The 13832-nt window shown below is 36.3% G+C and overlaps 1 long non-coding RNA gene across 1 annotated transcript; it reads right to left on the minus strand.

The window, feature by feature from the left end:
• Positions 1–319: 319 nt before the first annotated feature.
• LOC128230339 (uncharacterized) lies at positions 320–2202 on the minus strand. The gene is made up of 5 exons (XR_008260200.1): positions 2125–2202; positions 1773–1884; positions 1539–1594; positions 698–806; positions 320–409 (listed from the first exon to the last, which is right to left on the minus strand). It is a non-coding gene; the product is annotated as an uncharacterized LOC128230339 (long non-coding RNA).
• Between the last annotated feature and the right edge of the window lie 11630 nt (positions 2203–13832).

A 13832-nucleotide genomic window follows, 5' to 3' on the forward strand; every position in this document is an offset into this window, starting at 1 on the left:
TAGGCATAAACCATAACCATGCAAAACTATTCTAAACCTGAAAAAAAATGAAATTGTATTTTCGTAGAACTTGACTAAAAATAAGAATAGACCCCACAAGTTTTTCCAAAGGAATATTATTCTGGGTATGTAAGTGCAAAATAATCGTTCATTCAATGATATGCTCACTTACACTCTGTACTTTGTAAAGATGTGCTGCCATCCCGTTCCCCAAATGTTGCTCTTTTCATACTGCAGACCTTACTGAAGTGAAATAAAGTAGAAATTACATAAACAACCAGTCTAATAAATTAAAGGTACAACTTTACAGATGATAACCCCCGAATTTATTGTTTCATAAAACACAATGTACTTACTCTTCTTGTACTAAAACCTCATCTGAAATTCTTTTGATAATTTCATCCATGACCTGAAATTCAATAAAAATGAATCAAAATCATGAAAGACATAGTAAATGACAAAACAAATAGTGATGAAAAGTTTGGATAATTAAGTTTATGTATTTTGTGTTTTATTGATAGCAATTACACATTTATTGAATTAGGACTCTGGTAGCTGAGAAGAAACTCACAATGCTAGCATCACAAACAAACGTGATGATTTAAATTGAAGTAAATTGAAAAACCTCCCATCTACATGATTGTATTTTTTTCAAACATGTAATGATATACACAGATAAGCCATTGCAACAAAATACCTCAGATCTCAGGAATGTTTCAGCATAACCATACACAGGCCTGTACTTTCTTGTGTATTGGCATGAGTTTGCTACAAATTGATGGTGCCGCCGATGACTAGGTATGCCACTGTTTGCAAATCAGAAAAGGATAACATATCAATTTAATGGAAGAACCGGAGGTATAAAAAAGTGAACAATTATCACAGAATGTGTCATGTATATTTTCTGTACCAAATTGGTAAAGTATTCAATTATTGTTTAATGAAATTAATGAAATGAAAGCACATTTCTTACTACATTAATAGATTAACTTAGTCACAATATTCCCATTCTCATGTGTTCAGACTGTTGGTAACAAGGGTGCTAAGATAGGTTTGTACTGCTCAACTAAGTCATGAGAAGTTTAGTACACAAAGACATGAAATACTTTTATCAAGCTCCAGTCTTGGCGTGTTGATAAGAATTAGAGCCTTTATTTGACCTTCATACTGTTTCACAAATTCAAATGTTTTAAAGAAGGAATTGTTGTTGCACCCATTTATGTACAGGTTTGAATTGGTTTCTCATTCACAAACCAATTAAATCAGAGCTTTCAAGAATGGCACAAACACAACCGTAACTCTTTGAAGTATTGAACACTTTCAATTTGCATTTTGGGGTGGTATATAAACTAACTATGTACATTTGTACAGTAGTATTATCATCCAATATGCCTTATTCTTTTTATTGTAAAATAAATTGGACAGAACATGTCAAAAGCAAAATGTAATCTGAATACCAGCATGACAGACAAAGGTCGATCACAAAATCAACTTAAACAGAATTTTCTCAGATGAGACTATAAAAATTAAGTACATACCAGACTGACTTCTCACACTTCACAATGTTTTGTAAATGTTTCATCACCTTTTGCAGCTGTAAAATAGTAACAAGACAGCATTTATTATACATCCAAAGATTGAAATCCAAAGTAAATATGAGCATCCTACTTAACATATAAGCTTTCCTGAAAAATTAATATATTGTGTAAAAATGCGTGCCATTATAAATAATGCTAGATGGTCAACAAGATCAAGTGTATACACATTTTCACCTCTTTGTCACAATTTGGACAAATTGATACGTCAACATCTCTGTGGACTGCATCTTTCTTAAAGCACCCATGATGGAACTGTTGCTTACAGATATCACAATGCCAGTTATTTCTGAAGTAGAATATGTCAATAAAACAACAAAACAAATAAAAATTTAAACAAACCATTTTCACCAGTGAGTTGTTCTATAATTCTTCCTTGTAAATACCATTTGACTTTACTGTTGTTATAATGTAAGATCCTAGATCTTTACACCAAATTCAATGTTGTTCCATACTTACAATTTTATGTCTGTCTGTCAATATTATCTATGTAGCTCACAAACTAGAAAAAGAAATGAACATATTTCACCCTTCATTTGGATGTTCACACACACAGAGGACATCTGTTTTGGTTTTCTTCAAAGGCCTATCTTGGGGATAGTAAAAGAGGACATCCTCTGAATTAAACAAAATATAAACTTTGCATTAGGACTCTTGATTTAAGAATCTGCAATATTTTTTTTTAATAATCATTTAAAAATTAATGAGCATCTATCTTCAAGCCATTAATCACGAAATACACCTTGAGCAAGTATGGCCCAGGTGAGCTATAATAGCATTCTATATTATAGCTGTTATATTTTTTCTTATATTAACAAAAATAAGACAGATATGAAATGGAGATTTTTATGAATACATGCAAAAATCAATAATTAAATCAAAAGCCTAAGCTATAAACTTAATGGTTCACCTTCCGTGTTTTCATTCTGCTTGTGGATTTCGTATTATGAGGAGCCTAAAAAATAGCAATAGATAACATTCATGAGTACATCAAATGCTGTATAATTTTAAGGGCTATTCCTGGCATAATTAAGAAGTGCCTCCCCCCCCCCCACAATATAAACGGATATGTATTGCAGTAGACTTATTATTCAATTGAAATTCATAGTCCAGATAAATAAATAATAACTCTTAATATAATTCAATACATATATCAAAGTTTTCAAATATCACAACTCCTTCATTGTTGCTGTTTGTATCTTCTTCAGGGCTGATTATTTCTTGACTGTTATCTGCAAGTACACACACACGCACGCACGCACGCACACGCACACACACACACACACACACACACACACACACGCGTTTATATATACTTGTGAGTTATATAGAGCTACACCGACGTACCGAGGTCTGCCCTTTCTGTTGAAGATAGAGCAACCATCTTTCAAATTAATATCGTAAATGGGGCATATATTGTAAATTGCTGTCGAGAATTCAAATAACATCAATAGTTTGTTCTTCAACTTTTCAACATCATTTAGAGGCATCTCCATATATGGTATGACATGTGTCTGTCATCTCCTCGTTTGCATATTACACACAACTGCCTCATAATGTTGATGATTAGTGAATACTTGTTTTAACTCTTAACGTTGATGATCAGTGAATACGTGTTTACTCACCGAGGTAAAATATCGTTGTGTTAAATCATACATTAATTCTCGAGTTTACTAGCACTCATCATGAAGTTTTAACCCCTAGGAGGATTTTACCTCAAATGATCTTCCTCCAGAGCAAACCCCAATCTATCCCACTTGGGCCTTTTGTTTCCTTCTTCTTCTTCTTATTATTATTATTTATTTAGCATTCGTAAGCTCCGCCCATTCTTTATCATACAGATTTTACTTCATGTCATCTAACCATAACATTTTGCGTTCGTGTACTTTGTGTGTGGCATTAACGACTTTGAACAAGTAGTATGCTGCATTTGACACATTATTGTACACGGCTTTTTTCTTCCCGCTTCATTATTTTCAGAATTGTTTGATGACTCTAAAAATATTTGCACCTATCCGTGTTTTGCCCAAGAGGGTGGGTAGAGCGTACATCATGAAATTTAAACAGACTGCGTTGTTTTGTTTCCTGCCACGGAAACTTGTCAAAATTCAATCATGGTGTATGATTTGTTCCAGTTACTGTCGTATGAGGCGGTGTAACCGCGCCAGTCAGAATCCGCTTTCTTTAGCTCTTAAAGGCCTAGTTTAAGGAATGTTTGGCATGATAATCCCCTGCTGTGCATCTCCTGCTTATCACACTGGTTCCACAGTAGGGGCCAATATCATGTGCATTGGTTTATTGGCTCAGGGCTATTTAGGGTCAATTTTTATAATAAAACAATGAAAACTGCGCAACAGGATACTCAGATTGGAGATCTGATAAGCCAATTAGGCATTAAGATTAAGATCAATTAACAGAGGTTGGGTACTTGGGGGGGGGGGGGGCACTTATAGAAGGCTTAAACTAGGCCTTTAAGGTTGTTGGGTTAATGCACTCCCGGGTTTGGTTCCCAGCCTGGGCGCATGTTGGTTTGGTTTGAGGTCACCAAGCTGGACTAGTGGTATTTCTCTTGGCAATCAGGTTTCCCGCACAACACAACACCACATTATCGCGTAACATCTTCAGTGATTAATCGTAACAACTTTGTTTCACAATCGTTGCAAAAGAAATAAGTAAATAAACTAAACTAATACTTCAAACCTGGGAACAATGCCGTGATATCGTTGATTATTGCTCTTATATCAAACGCATTTTGAGATTTAAAAGGTGCATAGCAAACATTTCTACATTAATGTATATTAATACTGACTTGAAAGTACAGATACAAGTTCAGTAGTCGAAAGTTTAAACATAATGACATAGGGTTAAAGCCAGAAACACAGAAAAACAACACAAACATGCACAAACGACACACAACATATATAATGTATAAAACTAGGAGTGTTTATCAAGGATTGTTGGGTTAAAACTTTGGAACGTCAGCAAAATATAATTTTACTGGGGTTTAATTAGTTTGCGTACGCACAACCTCGTAACCAAATTGTAAAAACAAGCGGCACCCTTAATGTCATTTGGAATGGTACATGATAGACGCCAGGAGTCTAAAATCGTTTTCTCTTTTGTATCGGCGGACTATCAGACTACTTTGACATCGAGACTTCGATTTAACCAACTGTTCACCTGTCCGGAGACCGGATAGACATGTAACACGTGTTCCAGTGGTGTTGCTTTCATCAACTTAATCACAATTAACAAAGACGAGCTTTGTACTTAACCCTTGATCGGCCTTTGCCTTATTTTAACCAAACGCAGCCGACGGAATTAAAATTAAAACTAAAAATGATACCTGCATAGTTTTGCCTAAGTTTATGTTTCTTCCTTTATTTATACCTGTGTACCCATGGAGCTTATTTTCATCTTATTATTCACATTGCGTTTAATTTGTTGGCTGTCAAATCTAAAAGCGATGATGCAAAAGAAATCTGATATTATTGTCAAGGGAAATAACTGAGTAAGAGAATTTGACATATTTGTCATTCGGAAGCTCTGACTTGTAGGTTGGCTGCTAATAAGCGGTGCTAAAGTAAAAATATACTTCATAAAAAAACGTCTAAATTTCTTTTGGTTTTGAAATGTGTCCTCTTGTTAATGTAAATCTTCATTATTTCACACGTAACGTTTCAAACTGACCACAATATTAAACGGTTACCCGAACTGTGTTGGCCACTGGCTTATAGTATAACTTTTTGGCTACCATTTAGAGCACAAAGAGCCAATTCCCAGCAGCGGGTTCCCTGTCCCCCTTAAAGCCACTTCAGGGTTTCATCAAGATAATGACGTAGTATTTTGTTCCTCAAGTCCATTATGTAGATCGCTCAATACATTGTATAATGTATACATTCCATTCTGTAGGTGGAACTCCGTGAAGGAACTTTTTGTATCTTCACCATCAGTGTAAAACAAAGCATCCTTTTAAGGCAAATTTATTTCACGTTTAAGTACATGCATTTTATATATTTCATTAAAAAATATAGGAAAAAGAATTGGGGGTCATAATTTTGCTTCAGAGCAAAAATAATCTAAAAACAAACAAATAAGGAGCGCCGTGGAGCGAGCCCTCACTTTTTTTCGAAGATTAAAACGAGTAAAATTAAATATTTTAATAATTAATAATGCCAGGGGATTGCCCCTTGATCTACACTTGAATATTGCAGAGACTGAGTTGAGTTGCCATGATTATGGAATTTTAAATAAATCATGGACATTTTATATACAAGTCATTTTTGGTTACATGCAGAGGGAAATAAAATAGTGAACGAGGTAAAAAAGCACATATGTGAATACATTGTGCAATGAACAATGTTAATCTCTCACATTCATCACATACATTTGCCATCTTTACATGTCAAGAATATGTCACAAAATACAAGTGAGAAACTACAAAGTAACATGAACTGCAAACCACTGACTGACACCATGAAATTACACATTAACTGTGAATGTGTATAAAATACACTTCTCCATAAAATTCAAATGAGAAATTACTGTTTGAATAAAACAATCGGCAACTCTAAAAATCTATTTGTGACAAAAATTATTATGACATAATGTCACCACTACTGAGAACATTGTATCAGTGTTGTACATGACATACCCATTTTGTTAAATTGTTGTTCGAGCGTATGTCAACACATATCTTCTATTTTTCATTTACAATGCAGTAGACCTTGGAACCAGTTTTAGTTGTGACAAAATATAAATTCATTGTGGTCATTGTGTCAAAACCAAAAAATCGGACTTTGTCAAATATTTGCGTTCAATAAATAAGAAATACATTGCAATTGAAGAAAGGCGTCATGTGTCATTGATATCTGTTGATGGTGGTAGTGACATAAAAAAAAACATTGAGAGGGTGGCAAAAGAAAACGAAGATAGTAAAACACCAAAACGACACAAGAACTGATGAAATTGATAGTAACAATAGAAATGTTGCTATATCAGCTGGCAGGATCGAAGTTGTAGATTCAAGGGCAAGCAAAATCAACGAAGTCGATACCATGCTTGATGATACGCTTGAATATGACATTGAAGAGATTGTACAATTGGAAAACAAGTTCACTCAGGCTGGACAATTCCCAAGAAAGCTTAGAAATGACGAGATTTAAATCATTTTTGGTATGCTTAATCAGAGGAGACCCAAAAAATGGAACACAATATCGGTTGAACAATTGTCAAAAATCCTGGAGAGTTCGATGAATATATTAACCAACGATGAACTTTTAGATGTTGCAAGATTCCTGAATATCACACTGAAAGAAACGGATAAAGAAGTCAAAGTTACAAAAGTGACAAAGTCGAACCTCTTAGAACAGTTAGGACATATTTTAAAAAGTACGACTAAACCCCCAACTATGCAGAGGAAGACAACGATTAAGAATCCAAAACGTCTACAGGACCTTGCCACTGGGATACTTATGAAATCGTCTTACCCAAAGCAAGTGCTAAACATTGCATATGCTGAACATATATGGCATGAGCGTGTAAAACTATGGAAGAAAGAAAACAGAGTGTCACAAAAAATAGTTGTGAAGACAGTCTCAGGGGAGTTCAGTTTTGAACCACATTACGTACCGGCGTTCGATGAAAAAGATGGCGTATTCAGGGTGTTCACATATGACAAAACACATCTCGGAAAAATTTTATGGAAATGCATGTGCTTAAATAAAGTTAAAGGAATTTCAATTCAAGCATGGAAGCATGTATCAAAAGCAAGACCAGACATTCTCCACCCATCACTGGTAGATATTATGACGACAGGAGAATTTTGGATCAAAAGAAAGAGTCAATTGCCAGAAGTATGGTAAGCACAGATGTTGAGCAAGAATTGTTATCAGAAGGATTTGAAAATGAAGCCAAATTCTGTAGTATAATTCGTGAAGGATTATATGTCGCTGATGATGTTCCAGGTGTGAGCGCTCTAGAAAGGTGTAGAAAGAGAATTTCACTCATTGATTGGCTAGATCAGGGAGTTGATTTCGGTAAATTCCCTCCATATGGTGGATCAGTTAAAGGTCTCTCGCACATTCTATACGAAGGACTAAGACTCAGCCAAGAAGGAAAAATGCATTTGTATGCCCTTGCTAAGTCGGGTACATATTGCGTCAGGGCTCCCAATACACTCTGCACTGAATCTTTCTTCGGCACCATGCAGGAAATGGATCCCTGGGGCCAAGCCAAACTGAGTTCAAGTGGTGTCCAGAAACACTTATCGGATTTCACAACAATAACCGCCATGAAAATGAATGAGTCAAGGTTAGTTGAAACGTTTTCGAGTTGGATAAGTAAATACCACAAGTTAAAACTTGGGAATGTCGTATGGAAAGCCAAACCTACATAAACTAAAATATTTGAATAATTACAGACCACTTCATAAATTAGAGACCTTTATAATTAGTTACTACTTACTATAGCTACTGAAGAGCTCTCGAATTCATTTGAAGACCACGTTATTTGATAAGAAAATATTTCTCATTAAATGTAGCTATAATTTTATAGTTATTTAACAGAGCTCTTCAAATTAATAGAATTTTTAACAAATCCGTACTTATCCATAATTAATTTGAAAATAGCTCCTATTCTATAAGTGAGCTCTATTATCTAATTTAGTGTTGAGGGAATAAACACGGCACTGAAAGCAAAACAATTTATAATAATGATTTTGAGATATCTCTAATTGAATTAGAGAGGTCTTGGATTGATTTGAAGAGCTTTACAGTTCATTCGCATAGAGCTTCGATTCAATTGATTTGACTATTATAAAATTGTATTGTAGAGTTCTCAAAATGATTTTGAGGTCTCTGATTTAGTTGATGCTATCTTTATTCGTATTAGAATCATCTTAAAATGAATCGAATAAGTCTCTTTTTATTCGAAAAATCTTTAAATATTTGATTTTATGTGGATTTGCGGGTCCATACAAATGAAACTTTGACATAACTTTATCTCTTTCTATATGGAAAAAAAGAATTTACATTATCTATAGGAGCTTCGCATATATGTAAAGCCAGAAAGCATATTTTATACAAAACAACAAGCGATGTCTTTCCTATGTTTGCACTTGATTTTACCGTTAAGTATGCAAGTTTCTCTTAAGGTATCCACAATATATATATATAACTTTTTTCTTGTGCAGACATGTCTACCTAAAGACTAAAAAAGATGCAGTTTATCCACCACCAAAAGTGTCATCGCAAGGGAGACTTACATACGAAAAGGAACAGCCGAGCAGCACTGAATGTCATTGTAGAGAGGAAAAGCATATTCAATGCATTGTTCCACGGTAAACTTTATTTTCTAGCATGAGACGCTCTATTCATTTCAATATAGAATTAAGCAGTGTACCACAGACGCAACACATCAGAACATAAAACATTCAGTTAAGAACAGTAGTATAGATGGTCCTCCGTAGTCAAATTTGCATAATGACATCATCAGTTATAAATAGCCCTGCGTAGTCAATACATCAATAAAGTAGGGGTCACGCAAGTCCAACTCTTTTGAGCTGATGATAAGTTAATCATGATATTGAATAGCAGCAATGAATGAAGAATTACAAAGTTGTACTTTACGGGGACTGATTTAATGTATCAATGAATTAGTAGCAGGGGTCGCGCAAGTCCAGCTTTTTTATTGACAATAATGTTAATCATGTGAGTCGTAACACGACTGTGATCTTGATAACATCCTCATATTTGGCGGGAACCGGTGGACCAATGAAAATGCAATGGTCAGTTAGTCTTTTCATTAAATAGTTTGCTATATTATTTTGCTGCTCTTCATCATGAAAGGGTGCATATCAACTCACGTTACTCAAAAACATTTGGTTAAGAATACCGACGACGCCTCTGTCTTTTTTAATAAGGACATCATGATGTTTTGTATTCGACAATGTTTCAATTATCCTGATGGAGTAAAACTAACATCAAATAAATTCGTTTTAGAAAAAGACATGAAGTCTAACATTGGTGTTTTAGGGTATGCCAAAACCCTTACAAACAAAGTCAGGGTGATTTGCAATAAGAAAAAAAAATTGTTGTTTCAGCGTATCCAATAAAGTAGACAAAGCAAGCCTCTCGTAGGCATTTACCCTTTTTAGGGATAAGGTCCCTCTAAAGGGATCCATAACTATCAAATATATTTTTACCTGTGACGGTGGTGGAGCACATGTTTGAACAAACTATTCTATAAATAGAAGATGACTTAATTCTATATACAGACAACCAATCAGAAATAAAATATCAGACCAATGGGAGTGGGTTGCTGTGTATAAAACACAATGTTTCAACAGTCACAAAAGTGTTGCCTCTTGTATGACAAAATGAAATTTCAATTGGTAAACTGTCGATACATTGAAGTAAAAGAGTGGAAAGGGGAGCTCAGGGTTGATCTTCGAGAGTGGGAGAATGGCCAACCGACAAAAAAGGGGATCAGTCTCACCTTGATGCGATGGAAGAATTTGGTCGATGCTATAGAGTATGTGGATAAGGGACTTCGAAACAAAGACGGCTATAAAACTCATCTAGGAGGAAATGTGTACATATCTATAGGAGAGGGAAGCGTATGTGTGGACATCAGACAGTTTTGGAAACCCGAGAACGAAGTGGTCCCTACCAAGAAAGGTCTTTGTTTGAGACCTGGAGAGTACCAACGTTTAAAGGAACAAATTCCTGAAGTAGGCCGGACGCTACCAGAACTAGACGGGGTGGTCCCCTGTTACCTACAGAGTGACCACATGAACCAGTTGGGGGCTTTGAAATGTTCCGAGTGTAATCCTTGTGATTTTCACAACCATTAGTCCTGAGTAACAGATACATGGACAGGTTTGAACGTGTCTGTCTATAGATAGAAATAAACTCATTCACCAAAAATGGACATCACGTGACAGATAAATGGACACGTTTGAACATGTCTGTCTAAAAACAGAATTTACTTTCATACTCTATAAATAGACATCACGTGAACTAAAATTCCTTGTATATAGGAGTGTGTCTCGATTAACAGTCTCATTTTGGAGTCGATCTTCACTTTGAAAACATGAACTCTTCAGATTCATCGCGAGCCGGAGTTTTTGGAATGGAATATTACGAGAATAGATTACGAACCTTTGACACCTATCCGCCACAGATGGTTCCTGACAAGTACGAATTGGCTAAAGCCGGGTTTTATTATACCGGACTTTCTGATCGGGTGATTTGTTTTCGATGTGACATTAAATTGAAGGACTGGGATAAAAGCGACAACGCTTTAAACGAACATGAAAAATGGTCTCCAGACTGTCAATATTTGAAGATTGTGGGTGTTCCGAAACGGAGTTTGCTTGGTCAGTGTGGTTTTCACTTTAAAAGTAAAATAACACCAAATATGTTTGTGAGACAGACGAACACAAGCCCGAGTAGTAGTGCGGAAGACGTATGCTGTTGAACAATTGTAACACACTGGAACTAACACTGATTTGGACGATCACACGCTCATTATGTCCGGACTCTTGTGGATGGTATGTCGTTTAGTAGATGAAGTGGGCTGGTGGCTAACATTACATGAAAGACGACGGGAAGCTAGAGAAGCAGCGGAACAATTTGTACTCCTCTTTGATCATTATTATTGCGATAAAACGAGATCTGAAAGAGGATGATTAACAACGTTGTTGTATGTGCCGACTTACAGTGTAACATCGATTTAAAAGACCTAACATTACGTAATTTTAATATGGTCTACAATCCAAGATTATTTTCCGGAGTTCAGTGGAAACACAAGAAAGTCGGTGGCCATTGTATGTTATTCCCCAACGGAAAAATGATAGTCAATGGAAAAGTCTCAACACTTCAAGAAGCTAGGCGACGTCTTAGACGTTATGCTCGACTTTTACAAAAGGCGGGCTGGTGTGTATCACCACCATATCTGCCTCGTTCAAACTGGAAGGCTCGTAAAATTTAACACAGATTGTGAACTACTATAGTGCAAGTTACGAACTTGAACGGTTTCCAGCTGCCATGTTTGTCAAAGGCTCTGTACATTTTACATGCTTCCATAGTGGTTCCGTCTTGATGACGGGGATTGAAACTGAGAAACAAATGTACAATGTTTGTATACCTGTTCTTATTGAACTACCATTATTGTAAAGTGCGTTCGGGGGACTACCCTAATCCCTGGCGTACTGTGTTGAGCGGGGTCAATAAAATATAAAACCAATTCTTCTTGTTGTGAAAAAGAAAACAAACCAATAAAAGTTTAACAATTTTATTTTAAAACACATTAGCATATATTATTTACAATTCGTTCATTATAGTTTAAGTTCACAAAGTCAAACGTATTAACAATCCGTCTCATACTCCATCCACGACATCTAAGAATGACATAATACAAACAAAGTTGTCCACAGGTCGTTGTTCCGTACTGTTGAAGACGTTTATCATTGTAGATATAATTGTTTAGTAATACGTTTTTAAAACGTTTGTGATAAAAATCAGGAGGGCGTCCCATGGAATCAAAAAACTCTTGAGGGAAAGTAGAAGGCGACCCAATGTCGACCTGGTTGATGACTTTTGTCCGTGTTCACAATATACGCTCTTGGTCTCCTCTTGATCTTACTTGGAAGTTTGTCAGCCGGTCTCACACCGCCAAACTGGTTCACGTGTCATAAGCGATAATTTATCTCTGACGAGTTCATGATTCCAATGTAACGTTTCGACTGGCATCAATTTTCAAGAGTGCTGGAAACTTGGCGTAGACAATGACTGTACACGTTTCAGGTAGACCTTCGGAAAATTTAAGTTCTAAACGTATATGAGCTCTCTGAGACGATCGATCATTCAAATCCCCCTCGGGGTTAAACACATATAAGCAGCTTCCTGACTTGAAATCTCTTCTAGTCAAGTGAGTAACACGTTGAATCCTATCGCTATACAGTCTCTTAAAAGCGTCTACGTAGGTATCGCTCTTATAATTGGGTTGTAACGGTGAAGAAGGGGTTGACTGTCCATCAACAAAGAACCCCTCATAGTTACAGTTAAAGTGTTGAAAGTTAAATGGATTCTTTGTGTACTTTCCGTGTATGGCCGAGGAAGACACTAATTCTACAATCAATTGTCTTGGAACCTCACCCTGAAATAGGCATCGGTAATAAAGGAGTATTGTCCACTCGGCACCGCAAAGGTCTTGACGACGGATCTGGTATAGGGATATAGAGCCTCTGAGTTCTTAAGTGTTTTGGCTTGCCCGATAATCAATTCAGGGTCAACTTTTACCATTGCCACTTTTAAAGCAGCGTCACGAATTACTAATTTGTAAGCTTCGGTGTCCGGGGCAGCGGCAAAACGAAAGGGGTCCTTACTCTGCCATAATTTGACGTTGACTGGTGCTCCATTGAGGAGAAGACGGTCTTGTTGACACATGACTACCTGTAGATGACCTATGACATCAACCGTTTTACTTTGTACCGTCCAAAAAGACCTCATATACAATCCTGTATTTCTTCCCGAAGGATCAGTGTCATCGGGCCAATCATTATCGTCTTTGATGAATCCTATACAATCTAAGTCGTGTTTGGTCGGCGTACCCAATAACGTATCCAAGTAAGCCTTGTAAGCATAATTATTACCCACTTCGCTGGTAGGGTGTTGTTGAATATGAAGATCGATTTGGGAAAACATAGAATGTAAAATGTTGTTGGTCACGCCCACTTCCTCGTGTACTTCTAAGACCTCACCATTGGCCTTAATAATGTTAAAGTTTACATGTAGCAAGGTATTAGCCAAATCTATATAGCTCGTGGATGTCCCCGGCACATTGAATTCGATAGCGGCACCTTCAGTCAGTCTATTTATAGGTCTATAGATAAGCCATTCCGTTTTTTGTGACCCCACGTGGACCTCAGGGTTTTGAAATAAAGCTAAATTGTCACCGTGAATGTTTTCCATTAGGACAGTTGATCTTTAAAGTGTAACTTGGAACGTTTTTTAGTATTTTTTATCTTCGACTTTACAGGACGTTTAGTTCCTGTCTTGATCTTCGTGTCTTGAGTTTTTTTCTGACCTGCCCTTATAAACTTCTTTAAGTTCCGACTTGGTTAATACTACCGCTTGGGCAATGGGTGTGATAAATTGTATCGTAGGTTCTTTTCAGTACCACCAGACTGCTCCTTTCCCACAATGTACTGTCCCTTATAATTAGGTCTAAGCT

This window comes from Mya arenaria, chromosome 4, assembly GCF_026914265.1.
Source record: "Mya arenaria isolate MELC-2E11 chromosome 4, ASM2691426v1".
Classification (NCBI taxonomy): domain Eukaryota; kingdom Metazoa; phylum Mollusca; class Bivalvia; order Myida; family Myidae; genus Mya; species Mya arenaria.